Below are 15915 nucleotides of genomic sequence, written 5' to 3' on the forward strand. Positions count from 1 at the left end.
CGTGTAAAGAACTAAAGCACTAAAGCGCGAGTTAGAGCCACACACGTCACAATAGTCTGCTCTTTTTTTTTTGCAAATAAATGAACTGAAATCGACTTTCTCCGCGCGAGAAGAGTATACCGTGCTTGCACATCGATCGATTATCCTAAGAGATCGTTCGCCATTTACTTCACCCAATCACGATTCCACTTTATGTAGGTTAAACGCGCCTCGCTCGTACTCACGCATGTCGAGGAGAGATGGGCGCAGCATCCGAGCGCGTTCGTGGCGATTTGATTGGAGCCGCGTTGAGCGGATGGGATCTCGTGATGGACAAAGCATGCGAGTTGTTTCTCCACAGTTGACGTAGTCTTGTTTAATTATTGTGTTTAATTGTAAGCTCGACCGATGTTTGTTGTATTATTGCGCGTAAAGAATTGCTCTCCATGACCGATTCGTTCTTGCCTGTCTTTTTAATCTTTTGATAACTGGAAAAAAGGTCTGATTGGTTTAATTCGAATTCTAAAAAATAGACAAATCAGAATGTAGTTAATCATTATGTAGTTAAATCTATTGTAATTCTAATCGAGATAACCAGATGTTTAATCGGAATTCTGACTGAAGTGATCAGAATCTATTACAATTCGTTCATTTTCAACCAAAAATTTATCCGTGTATAAATACATGACGAGTGGACCAGCTCATAAATTTTCTAATTTTCTATACTACAATATCCTATATTTCTATAATATAAACTGTTAGATTATCCATTATTTGATGATAAAGCTTCAAGCTTGTACCTACATTCCGATAGCGTGATTACTATTATTATTGTGATTATTGCGATTATTGATTATCGTTAGAAGCATATGTATTAGCTCTGCGTCTACTCTAATGTGACAACAAGATATAGACATAGCACAACTGGTAAACAAGCGATTAAATTGTAGATGAAAAATTTAAAGATATACTTCAGCTTGTAATATTTTTGTTATCAAATTGAAAAGCATTCTTTACAATTTTAGAGTTGTAAAGAATTCTTTTGAATTTGCAACAAAAGTATTTATTATAAGCCGATGTTATACATACGACTCTAATTATAATTTCGGTTTATAATAACGACAAATTTACAATTCTGATTACAGTATGCCTGTTTAATGCTGCGTTTAACGTCAATTTACACGTTACATGTATATGCAACGTGATCGTCGATAATGTCCATATTCGATTTTCTTGCGTAATTTTATCAGTCAGATATCGTTAAATATCATACCTTCCGCTTAAGTAGAAAACCAAGATTCGCGAATGCGTAAATCGAGAAAACGCCAACTTTCTCGTGAATCTTTACCGGACATTAGCGTGCAAGGTCTAAGATAAAGAAAAATATCAATGTCTAAAGTAAAATTTATTAATCGGTTGTAAACAGTAGCGGAATTAAAATTGTATTTATAAAATCAAAGGTAATTTTAAAGAAATAAATGTTGATACAACATTTAAGAAATTGATATAACATTTAAGAGAATTTTATGAATTCGTCATTTGCTACTTCTGTGATCATTGACTGATTAATTACAAAAATATTTATATAAGTAATAACATAATACATATTTAAATAATTATAAGAGAAATATATTCATGAACCTTTAATAAATAAATAATTAATAATGTAATGTAGATTAAGTAATTAATAATGTAAATAACCAAAGTTGCAAAGTAATATAAATTTTGTTACGTATGTTTGAACAACCTTTCAGAGATAAATCTACCATCGTAAAACATTTAACTGTTATATATTGTATATTATACAATGCAGCTGAAAAACGAAATCGGGCTGCCTCGCAATTTATTTTATTTAACACTTCACAATTTAATTGACTTCGTAAAAACACAATTATTTGACCGACACGTGTAGACAAGCCATGAATCGAATATCAGGGTGTTAAAAGGCCAAAGTTGAAGACAAAGTTGATGCCGGTCTCTGTGAATGACGTCATACGACAATCGATTGGTGTGCTTATTGCTTGCGCACACCGATACGTGGCAAGTACCGTTACTGTCGAATTCATTAACCATTTAATACGATTCTTCGGTAATCATTGCAAATTGCAATTTTGCATAGAATAAAAATCATCATCGCACTAATATAAATGTATATCTCCAAAGCACGATACACATTCATCACGAGCATTAAATCGAGTAATATTTTCGCTTCCATCCATAATAAACGTCCAAACAACCAAAATTATTTCAGATTATAGCTGACAAAAGTCATATTTAACAGTAATTTGATTTAAATCAGATAATCACATTCAATATTATTTGAAATACATGTTGAATATTATGATACAACATGAAAAAAATAATTAACTTACTTTAATCCAATAAATTGTAGGATATTTTAGACTGTCTATTATTTGATATGCAGTCTCTCGATTTTTATCAATTAAAATTTGCTTGTTTTAAAAATAATATAAATTAAAGAAAGATAAATCTTCCCCCGAGAGTTTTTCGTTAGAGCATTCATTTACACAATCGCCCCCGTTAAATTTAATTCAATTCGACCTTCGGTTTCTCCATGCTACCGCGCTCGCTAAGTACTTCAAGTTGCAGCGCAAGCAGCCAAGTTTCCCGTGAAATCATGGCACACAGAGATAGCAAACAACAGGTTTACTAATTTTCCTCGTATCGCGCGTTGGCGGCGGCAAGAACGCACTCTCCAGCCATTTATTTGGGTTTAAGCGTTAAGCCAATTAATTCCACGTAATTTCGCGGGTGTGACGCGTTGATGGTGAGAAGGTCGAAGTCGAAGATAAAGCTGGGCCAAGGATGAGGATCGCGGGCGAGACGCGACCGACTTGTGCATCGCGGCCCGACTTCGACAATGAGAATAACGAGAAAAAGACAAGAGTCCGGTGCGAGCATTGCTAGAAGGAGGGAAAGAAGGAAGGGGAGAGAGAAAGAGAGAAAGAGATTCTTTCGCAGCCGTATCGGAACAATTCAAGGATACCGCGAGGACGTCGTCTACGCGTATTAAGGTCGCCGGGACTGGTTCGGAAGCGCGGATACACGCGAGCGTGCATTTTTGATCCACGTCGGAATCGCTTTGCGAATCTCTCGAAAAATTGATCTCGGAAATCGGATCTTTACCGCAAAGACTTGCTTTCATTTTACTTCAATTCCAATTTTCTAATTCCAGTACGCCGGAAGTACTTATAAAAACCTTCATTAAATGTTTCTGTGCGACTCTTGAAATAAATCGTGTATTAATTCTGTGCCGTAAGAAACAATACAGCTTCTTTAAACTTGAACTTTTCGTTGTGTATCAAAAAATAATTTTTTTTTGTTTTGAATCTGCGTGCTCTAATAATTCGATAGCACTAATAAAATATTCTCGTTTGTGTGTCAATTGTAGAAATAATTTCGATAGTGCTAACTAAGTATTCTTGTTTATGCGTTAATTGCAGATGTTCAACGTGTCAAAATTTATTTACTATCGTTCAACATTATCCAGGTCATTAACGGCTAAATGAAATTATCGCAAGCGATGGCGCATTTTGCTCGTGGCTGCATTAAATAATCATAAATTCGCGAGTCATCGTGACGTAGCGCAGCTGTAGTACAGCTTGTTAACAAAATCGACGTTCAGCATCACCGTATGCAAGTGCAATCGAGCTGGGTCTGGCTACACAAATTAATCGCACGATATAGTAAGCGCACTCAGTCCGATATCTGGCCAATTCGCCATTTTCAATCCACTTGCACTTCTAGATAGTTAAATTAAAACGCAATTACTGAATTTGTAAAAGCTTAAATAAATAATATTAGTCGTTAAATAACATGCGAAACAAATAATCGCATTTTGAAGAAATGAAAAGAAAATATCCTAATGTCTCATGCTAAATATGCTATGAAATCAGTGATATCGAGGAAACAATTACGATATGATAGCCAGACTTCTGACTCGGCGTCTCCGGCGAAGAGTGAGAATGTAAATAAGAACGAAAATATATACCGTGATAGCAATCCGATGGCGCATTGCTGCCGCAAAGTCGCTCCGATCTGCGGCCCATACTACTATCGCTCGTTTTATCCATACGTATCGGCATGCGGCAAAAGTCTCGTACGCTCGTAGCCTAGAGAAGTCAAGGACCTGAGGAACACGTAGCTGTTGGCGCAACGGCGGTGTCGTTGGACTCGGAATAGAGAAATATCGGGAGGGGGTCCAACCCCCCCTTACTCAATACTCAACGGCAGTGATGATGTCCGCGTTCCCCGAAACTTGAAGGAACGACGTACGTGTCAAGGAATCGCGCGGTGGATTCCCGATTGGACCGGAAATCCACGGTGGGATCCATCGATGATGATGACAATGGTGGAGGTAACGCGCGACCTCGGCATGCGATCGATAATTCGCGAATATTCGGCCCTTAACCGCTGTCATCCGATACAGGGCGAGAGCGGCCGATAAGGGTGATGGAATGGACTGGCGATGCGTCGCGAAGGGTCGATAGCCCAGATCGCGTTGCGGTAACGCAAATCGAGTAACGAAGTTCAACTACTGCAATTCAGATTCGGATGAATGGTTTACAGCACATTATAGACAATCGACGTTGCTACAAAAGGATGTTTTTTTCTGTACGTGAAAAAGAGCTGGATGATAAGAACTAACTGATGTACGATAAAAGGATCAAGTGATAAAGTTATCATATGGATATCCAAAAGAGATATCATTTTATAAATTATACCTATTATTAATAGCATTGATAATCTTGTTTAACTTTCTGACACAGGTTTCGATAATTACTCATCGATTTTTATATGATCCAAAATAACACTTAAATTTATATTAATTTCTAATACATATAATAATGAATATTGATATTCGATAATAAAATATATATCTATTATATAAATTAAGTAACATAATGAAAAATTTTATATAAATAGATGAGAGAGAGTGTATAAAATATTTTAAGGATGTTAGAGAATTACTTACAATTATAATTTTATTAGTCTAAATTTAGGTAAATGTAATTGTTAATGACTAACTCGTGATTAGTGATTCAATATTGCTGTAACTGCTTAGATGATTTACCATATACAACATTACTGTACATAGGCGGTGATGGAAGAACGGAAGGTTACTAATGGAGTGAAATGTATATGTATAGCTAATTGTCATGTAAATCTCTCTCTCTCTCTCTCTCTCTCTCTCTTTCTCTCTCTCTCAAACGAGAAAAATGTACAACCGCCATGCCTCAACTATAGATCAACGATATGCAAATATCAGATTGTCCGGTCTTTAACCGATTATGCAATATTATCGCGTGTAATGCTCGTAATGCCCTATATTTTTGCACGAAGCATTAATGATAGAGTTATTAGCCGGTTATTGCAAAAATTACATGAATATTAAAACTAAAATGCAAAATAATAATATGAAAGATGAATATTAGCAAATTATAAGTATATTATAAAATTTGAAATTTATGTAAACCAAATCGTAATTGAAGTGAGATATATTTAATTATAAATAAAAAATACAAGATACTTTTAAAATTCGCTCATTTTTTGCAATGCAAAGTATAAAGAAATGACGGTCTGAATCGAGCGGTAATAAAGTTTATATAAAGTAATTTAATCGCGTACAAAGTTAGTATGACAAACAGTGAATATCAGAAAAACTTAATGTAATAAATCGTACGTTTCATGGTGCATGGTATGTTGCATGGTAACATAGAATAATCTTACGGCCAGCGAGACATAATGTAGTACTGTTTCAAAGAATTGATCCTCCTGTTTTTATGTGAATTGTGTAACAGGAGTATATTACAAATTCGTCTGTTGAGCGCAAATGTTACAATGATCCCAATTCTTCCGTCAATTCTTTACACTTTTAAGTATCTTCGCATAATTGTGAAGAGAGCTAAATAAATTAATATTCGATACGTCCAAATAGTGACCGCGAAGTACAAAAATTTCGCAATTACTTCTTGCCTTTTGCGATCAAACGAGTGGAGTGGAGATCGCAAGGTGGATAAAATGGATTTAATTCTTTAGCTCTCTTTATCCCATATAGTCAAGTTTAAAAAATCGAGCAGTAAAACTATCTGGTGGATTAGAGGGAAAGCTCACGGCACTGATAACGCCGCTGAGACGCTGCGCTCAATAATTGAAGACTTGAAATGCGAAAGAACGTTGTGTGTGTATTACGAGGACATTCAACATCGAAGAAACTAACTTGGAAAGTTCCGTAACTTGTACGCGGCGAAACTTTAAGCGACGCTCGCGTAAATTTTGTTCGGAAAATTGTTAATGATCGTTGCAACTAGAAAAGTTATATTAAGAGCCATCTTTCCATATCTCCTTATGAATAATATATATGATACGTACACGTGTTAATTTACATATATATTTATAATACAGCAACTTCTTTTTAGTCAAATAAAATTATAATAAATTACTGTTCTTAAATATAAGAGTGCATTGCAATTGCATTTTTTATCAATCTCGTTACTCAATGTTATAAAAAAATTATATTCTTTCAAGATTAAGATAAATTAAAAAAAAATTAGAATGACTAAAGATATAATTAAACAGTCGATTACAGTTATTTCTCCTGTATATAAAAATAAGATTCTTTTCAGATTTGTAGTTACAAATTTCAGTGTTTACAGATTTATATTTGACTATTTTCTTATCTCGTGTATCAATTTCATGTAATAATAAATTTAATTTCACTTTATTAACTAATAGAATGATCGTAAATGAAAGATAATGAGACGGTATGATATTTTAAAAGTAGAACAATTTCAATTTCTTTAAATCGTTAAAATATCCAGAATGAGAATATTGGTTACAAAGAATAAAGATGTTTAAAAATATATTTTTATAATCTTATCATTAATTATAAATATAATAAACAATTCTATAATAGGGCGATTCATGCAGGAAGTTGTACACGCTTGTTTCAAAGTAGTTACGAATCACTGATTGTAATTGAATGTAAAATATAACGTAGTGAGAGATACGATTTTCCACGAAGTGCGAAGGTCAATAAAACGCCCATTAAAGGGATCAATTTTTCGATCGGATTCGAAGTCGTCAATTACTGTCGTGCGTTTGAATACTCTTTACTTTCAATGTAAGATAATTTATTCGCGGCGCTCCGGATAAGATCGGTCGCGACATTCGTTGTCTCAAGGCTTTCGCCGGGCTCATTTAACATGTAAGTCAAGTAGTCTTGACTAATTTCTATTAGGCGAAAAAACGTATTTGTTACTTGATATAATTTATACTAACTGATTAATTATTATCTGATTAATCTAATCATTATGGCATCTAAATATTATGTTTATGTGCACGCTATAGAAATCTAAAACGTCTTTCAATATTAAACGTCTTCAATATAAACGTCTTACAATGGAAAAAACAATAAAAAAAGCGAATAATTAAACAGTCGTTACAATACAATAAAAAGAATCAGTTTACTTTTTGCCCTGATGAAGTGAACTGCAATGTTCACGAAACATTAGCATTTAATCATGTATCAAAACACGGAAATAACAAAGCACAAGCTGCGTAGTTTCTTTGAAAAAAATACTCTGGAATATTATGGAAGCCTTGAAAGTATTAATAGCTACGACAATGTAGTGAATTTGGAAATTTGTTAGGTAACCGAATAATATTCGACATTTTCTTACTCGCATATCTTAATCTCCGACCTCGTGATTATTATATGTACATTGTACATATTTAAATTTATGTCCTTTTATTGTTCGCTTATTTTTCTCAAAGCGATATTTTACTCGGTAACTGACATTTATCTTTATTTTATTTTTTATTATATTAACCCACACACAAATGACTTAATGCATAAACAATAAATACATATGTACTATTTTTTATTCAAACTATTTATGGAAATTATTTTCATTCATATTATTCCTTACATCCATTTCATTGAATAACTAACAAAAAATTTAAATAAAAATAGTGTTGACTCTATATTCATCTTTATTTATGATGATCTTCAACTCGCCATATTTTTCCGAGAGTGTGTAACTATTCTACAAAATGTAATTTATCTGTCAAGCAGTACATCGCAGTGGCAGACCTAAACGCGCATCATATTTTCTTTGGCAGGCACATTTCAATTTCGCTTTTCTATTTCTGCTTTTATGTTTTTATTTTCAATATTTATCACTTTGTATAATTTTTCCGTAAAATTTCTGAATAACGAATATTGTTATAAAATTATCTAAATAAATAAAAAAAACTTGCCATTTTCATATTTTAATGTTTGAAATACTAGATAGTTCCATTTTCACGTACATTTTTCAAATCAAATTTATTTCAATTTTCAATCTCAAGATTGGATCCATTATAGCTTTGCGAAAACTTTCCATCGGAATAATAACCTATCTATTATAAACAATCTACTTTCTACCAAAAGGATATGTTCATTGTGTGATCGCAGTTATATGCTAATTACAATATCTATACTGATTAAGCATACACCCAGACACATTGTTAAAGTAATCCCGTTGACTGTTTAACATGTCAGTGCGCAAGGAGCGCCAGATTTTTTAGAACTCTACGAATTTCCAGGACAAACATTTTTAGAGTAATCAAGAATTTGAAGTTCTATTGGTAACGATCGCGATGTGCGTGCGTAGGACACGGGATAAGGGATTTGAAAAGCCCATCGACAATTACGATTCCTCTTCATCATCGCGTGGGACGCTGAAGGAAAAATAAGATTAGCGATGAACGGCACGAGCGAAACCGACGAAAGCCGTTCACCTCGTCCGTGGCAATGACGTCAGTCATCTGCCAGGATATTCCACCGATCGACCGGGTCACGTACCGAAACCAGGAAGTGCCGCAACTCGTCGCTGCTATATCTTCGCACGAGAGCTGACTGAAGTCTGTATCATCAGATAAAATGATGCGATTTTTTTTCTCTTTTTTTTTCAGAGGGATATCGCATGATGATCGGACACACGCGATTGCCGTTCGTTGACCTGCGCAGAATTCGGGGTTATTATATAAACTCTCTCGATCTTAAATCTCTCAGTACCGAAATCTCTTCTCCACGTCTTTCTTCAAATTAGATATTATCTTTTTCGCCATCTTTTCTACTTAGGCTACGTTCCAAAATGTCATCTCCGAGAAATTTTACTCGAAATATGTAGTATACTTAACGTATATTATATTATATTGAGTAAAATTTTCTTCGGAGAGGATATTTTGGAATGTAATCTTAAACGAGATGAATAAATAATTATATTTACGTCTGTTATTTCATTTCACGACTTCTTCGATTGTCTATCAATGCATAATAAGACAAAATAAAAAATAAGAGATGTCGACACTTTAATCTTCCAAATAAGATAAAGGCAAAAGAAAGTGTTGTTCGTCCTAATTAATTCTTTTGAATTATAAATGATCGAAAAATAAGGGATTCTCGCAAATTAAGCTTTCCAAATAAATAGATAACAAAGCTTTATATGCTTTGCTTAATTTTACGTGCATTTTAATTCATTCAGTAGATTACGGCTTACGGATTATTGCGCTGCAAATTACTCTTATGGCATAAAATGCTATCACATTGTTTTCTCTCGAAGCGAAACTTTAGAAGTCAACTATCTCTCAGTTTCGGCACGGAGTGATGCACGGGTGCTTTTGTATGGAGAAAGGCCGTCCGAAATGCATTCTCATTATTCACGAGTTCGGTGCAGTTTAAGCCATGCTGTCCGTACGATTATAGCTTTATTCCGAGCCCACTGTCGGGCAACACAATTAAACTTCGTTATGCAGTTGCGCAGTACCAGGATGAAGACACTCAAGAAATTAATTATGTTTGTTCGTTCTCCACGAGAAATACACCGCTCCGCTCTGTCAGATCTACTAAATTCAATTTCCCGTTTGCATTGATTTTTCTTCGTTGCGGTCATTGTGCCAATAATGCAGGATGTTTTTCCAATTCTGCTCTTGATACGTACAATATTTTTCGCGTATCTTCAATAAATTCTCTGCTGATCAAAGTTTTTATTTTATGTGAACCGCTCACAACGTAAATATTAATTAGCTCCAACAATATTTTAAATAAAATATAAAAATAGAATTTTAAAAAAGTAGAGAATTTCTTAAATTATCATAAAAATTGCGAGATATTTAAAAACTGATCGGTTCTAATTAAACGCTGAAAAAAATGACTAATTGAGTTAATTGAAATTTTGATTAAAAATGAATGAATCAGAATTTTATGGTTGAATCTACTAGAATTCTAGTTAACTAGATAACTGGAATGAATCTGATTGATATAATCAACAAAATCGTCTATCTAATACGTTTATTTTCAACCAGATATTTTTTTCAAAGAATTAGCCCTAATTGAATTTCAAAGTTACAGCTTCGAACTTCACTTGTTTGTTGATTGTCGGTTGCGATAATCAATTGCGACAACTGCGATCATCGGTATTAATATTCATCTACATATGTCGCACTATAAACGAATTGGACTAATTTGCATCACTTAATTCAGCCGTGGAGAGCGCGTTTTTTTTTTTACCGGCACAGTCATTGAAGACTGCACTCGCAATTTTCCGCGAATAAACGGTGGACGGATAGATATCATCATAAACGGTGGATATTGCACGGACGGATTAAACGCTCGTCACGCAAGCACGTTGACACTAAAGGAGGATTTTGCCGTTAGTAGGCCAGTGACTTCTCGTCACAGTGTGTTCCATTTTCGCGCCTCGACGTTCGTTCGCTCGATCGCGCCAAATCCGCGAGGCAAAATCCGTCCGCTCGCCCGCTTTGTCGCCTACAGCATGAATCAATCCATTCGCGCTATGAATGAGTTTTGCTCACCATTTCTTCGATATGCAACAATTTCGCGAGATCTCTTCTCTATGAATTCGCAGATTGATTTCAAGACAGAAACAGGTCGAGAGACTGTGGTGGTTTTCAATAGATAAACGAAGACTTTTCATAAAACAGCGCAATACGTTTTTTCTCTTTTTGCGTAAAGTGTGGAAACAACTTTCTACCTTCTATCGAACGTATGCATCTTTCATTTACCGATAACAATCTGCAATGACGTATTCGAAGGCACAGCGTTCAGGTGCGAACAGTCGACACGACACTCGCTGTGACATAAAACGGTCGTGGATTAAGCTGGATGCGTGATCGGCTTGTTTCACAATGTGTATGGCCCGTGTTCCATTTCTCGTTGATCCGTGATAAACGACGGTTCCCTCGGGCTGAACGTTATAAATCGCCACGATTATGTATACAGTCGATTGTAGAACGTTTACGCGGTCTTCTGACGTTGATACAGATTAGTTAGTCATCCTGCCAGAAACTGAGGACCACTCATCAATCTCGTCCCGTCATTTATGGAGAGATGAGATAAGATCTGTTTTATTCACTGCACAAAAGAGGTGTGTGAAAATTTTAAATTGCTTACGTCAATCTGATTTTTTTTAGGATTATGTCAATATTTTAAGACTTATAAAAATTTTGCGATTATTAGAAAAGAATATTAATTGTTTCGCAGAAAAAAATAATTATCATTTTTACATAATCCTGATATCCTGATTTTAATATTACTATTAAACGGAATATGTTTATTTAGAAACAGAGAAGTATTGCTTATTATTTCGTGTATCAAAAAATTTTGAAATATATAAATAAAAATATAAAATAAAGTGATTTTTAGGAAATCTATAAAAGAGAATTTTCATTACTAAACGAAATAAGAAAGAAGAAAAGAGATAATATATTATTGCTTGAATTCTCGAAACTGATAAAAAATATTAAGTGTTCACCTCATGTAAGACAGAACTCGACATCATATGATTTATTCGGTAGAATTATCCGTTAAATGCCGGACGTAAACGTGAATCTCGAATTCGCCAAAAAGATCGATGCGATTGTAGCGGCCAAAAGGGAAATAAATCAAACGGAATGCAAACAATCGAAATGCGTGCCGGAGCACGTGACACCGATGGAGGATTTGTGCCGTTAGTAGGTCAACAACTTCACGTTCTGTTTTCACGCTCTGCGGATTTTGTTCTCGCTAAACTTACCGGCGCGGCGCGACGAGATGAAGTTACGGATCGAGCGTACGATTGTACGGCTGCAAACCATGAATGATCGATCGATCCAATATTTTTTTTTAATCCCTTCTTCGATACTTGTTTCGGCGTGTCATGAAAATCCGTAACACGATTGTTTTTTCATTACTATCGGATCAAGAGACAAAAACATTTCTTTTAGTTAATCAACACATGTATCACTCATTAGTGATTAAAAAAGCACGATGTTTCAATTGTCAACATAGAGATGCCACAACATAAATATGTTCAACTGCCAAATGGAAAAACAAAATGACATAAAACTATTACTCAGGTAAGTAAAAAACTGTTATAAAAGTTTTTTAAGTACTTTTATATTAAATTTTATAAATAAATATAAAAATATTCTTTAGTCCACTAATCTGGTGATCAAGTTTTGAGTAGCTTCATACTAGAATTGATTATTTACAGAAATTACATTCTTTTCTGGGTCAACTCCCAAACGCCATTGTTGAATAAGGATATACATATTAAACAAGTTGAATATTATCGAACAAAGACATTTATATGCATTGCTTGGTAGAAATTTGATATTAAACAACTTCTTTTTTTACAATTTTCTTTGATAAGATTAATATCACGTCAGTGAAAAATGCCATACATAGTCAAGGCGGTTCTTCGTACCTAATATAATATTTCTTATGAATTTACAATTTCCAATTCAAGCAAACTACGCGCCGGTTATTTGTCAGTTTTGAAACAGTCCTAATCGAAGCTGAAGTAGCGATATCATAAATTAAATTAACAAGCAATTTAATATTTAAAAAATAAATCAATATCTTAAAAAAAATGCTGTTAATAATTTGATGCTAATAATAATTAATATAACTTAGCTTAATATATAGATTCTCGCATAAAAGAAGAAACAGTTTCATATTTGCCAAGTAATCTAGAATTATTATAGAGTGCGTGACTCTTTTAATGCGCACTGTACTATTAGCCGATCTACGAACCCCGTAGTCATCCTGGAAGATTTAGCGTAGGTACAAGAAGATCGTATCGCGGAAAATGAAATGACAATTTAAAATGTTGATAATAAAATGGGAGCAGGTTAGGTTTAGCGGTCGTACGACCGTAAAATAAGTATAATGAACACGACAGGAGGACACGTGGCTGTCGTCATCGCGAGGGATTTGTGCTGTTAGTAGGCCAAGCCAAGCCACGCCATGTTTTCACGCGGACATATTTCGTTTTCACTAAATCTACTCGCAATGAGATGCGGTCCGTTCATTTCACACACAGGAAAGAATCGCCTGTCTCGTACGTGTCATATTTTATTCAAAGTATTCGGCGAACACAGATATGTCGTACGGTGAGTAAAGTATGACAAATAGAAATTTTATTTCTCGAAGGATTTTCAAATCGAATCCGTGATAAATAAAGCGATGAAAGAATTTTTCAATCTTGGTTATATCGTTTGACATAATTGAATACATCTGCTCGTTATATCATTTTAATTAAAAATGATGGAAGATAAATTGTTCTCTGGATATTTTGTATACACAGAATTATAAAATATTCATTTCCAAGCAATTTTTTAAATACATGTTACAGAAACGCAAACATGTATCGCAACGAATTGCAATAACTATTGAATGTATGTTTAAGATATAAATAAATGATATGAAATTGTGAATTTTCTACGATCGTGCAATCAACTGTTTACGCTGCGATATAATATAAGAGATGTTACGCAATCTCACAATTAATGATAAAATTTTATTTATTGTGAATAAAATTTTTAATCAAATTGTTTGCTTACCGTTAAATATTTTAGTTTAAAATAAAGTTTTAGATCAATTAATTAAAAATTATAAAAAATATGTATTGTATCAGATCATGATAAGTCTGATACAAAGAATTAATAACAGCTGTACACTATTCATAATTAGATTTTCTAGAATAATACATTTCAATTGTAATGCGCTACTATTTTTTCACATATAAATAAAACAATTAATAAAACTGCAAGTGTACACAAGACATTTTTATCATTCTTAGTTCATCATTCTCGGACGAAATGATCCCATCCATTTATCCTTCTTAATTATTACATTATTTCCGAATGTCTGAGAGAACGAACAAAGTGCAGAAAAGTAGCTCGCTTCGGATTCACTCAGGGCGACTTCGTTATTAAAAGATTAATCGCGAAGTTTCCATCACCGAGTTTTGGCAAGTAAGACAATGGCGATTTCTTTCTTTTCACCCCTCTCTTATGTAGGGATGATCACCGGATAAAGGGACACTTGGAAACAACAATCCGCGCTTCAATATGGCCTTTTCATGTTTCAAAGGGGACTCCCTTCCTTGCAATCATTGTGATTACCACCGGTAAGTTCAAGCAGTTAACGAGAGAGAAGCCGTCAAGAAGTAACTATCGACCCACGGAGAATTGCAAGCCAGGACACTACCGTACGGTTTATGCCGTTACTGGGTCAGCTTGTTCGACGAGCACGTTTAAAAGCCGAAAAGAAACTAATGGCCGCACCGAGCTCGATCGATCATAATTAATCCGCGGTAATTTCTATTTGCTGTTCGATGAACGTTATCGAAAAGAAAGAAATCTCGATCACTGCGGAAATATTCTTAAAGGTACTTTTTGTTATAGCACTTTCACTCTGTATCTTCTCGTGATTGAGCACAATATTTTCTAAAGTTTCATGTCCTTAACTTACACGGATCGATAGAAAAGCGATGAAAAATAGTATATGTATAATAAATGTAATCGCGAAATCCAGAAGTTTACTTAAAATGACTTTGAAGTAATATATCGAATGCTGTGTCCTCTTTTATTTTCATGAAAAGTGCTGGTGAAATTATTTTTAAAACGTTAAAATTAAAAGAGAAGAGGAACGAGAGAAAAATAAAGCTCTAGTTAATTTAAGTTTCAGTTACTTTTAATATAAAGATTAGCATTTTTTAAAATTAATATTCAGATATACACTGTTAAATTCATAATATCAAATTACACTCACAATTTGAGTTATTTATAATAATTTCTATAGGTCGCCACTATCTCTATCCAACATATCATGAATTTGATTGAAACAATGGAGACAATTTACAACTCAAGAAAATTAAATTTGACTTCAATTTAATTTTCAAGTTTATTATTTACTAAATGCATTATATAGATGATATTTACTTTGAAATTAAACCACAAAAATGGATTGATTAACAATATTAAAATAAAAGTTTCTAGAACCACGTGTACACACAACAATGAATTAATTTATATTTTGATACACATGGAAGTTAAAAAAATGTAATATAAAATGTTATTTAACTCAAAGAGTTGATTTATCATTGCTCCTTTCATATCTAACAAACAATCTATATTAAAATTATATTTTATTTAATTGTTTATGATATCGTAATTTATACGCTTATACAATTTTTATCTTATATAATTTTTTAAATAAACGCGATATTATTCTTTAGACTCATTATCTTTAAATGCTTCTAATTTCTTTTCCATTAGTTTTTTAGTTAAGTCACACATTTCTGATGGAAAGATATCGTTTTATACCAACTACAACCATTGCAATCCCAACATGTTTTTATCGATATTCAACCATGAATGTACTTAAGAAAGACGAACATTTACTTCCGTGAAAGAGACAGATCAGATTTGTGTCAAGTCGCGTGATCGCATTCGAAAAGCAAACGGTCTCGCAATCGTAAAATAATTCAGTTCACATCGGATTTATACGGTAAATCAAGCGCACCCTCTGTATATAACGCGTAATCAAAAAAGCTTTGACTATCAAGATTCCCATCGATCTTT

At 33.8% G+C, this 15915-nt stretch overlaps 1 protein-coding gene across 2 annotated transcripts in view; it reads right to left on the reverse strand.

Annotated features, from left to right (window-relative positions):
• LOC105143536 (Histone gene-specific Epigenetic Repressor in late S phase) overlaps positions 1-15915 on the reverse strand; it is a 132084-nt gene that overhangs the window by 19179 nt on the left and 96990 nt on the right. The window lies entirely within an intron of this gene.

Source organism: Acromyrmex echinatior, chromosome 2, assembly GCF_024713525.1.
Source record: "Acromyrmex echinatior isolate Ae372 chromosome 2, ASM2471352v2, whole genome shotgun sequence".
Classification (NCBI taxonomy): Eukaryota; Metazoa; Arthropoda; class Insecta; order Hymenoptera; family Formicidae; genus Acromyrmex; species Acromyrmex echinatior.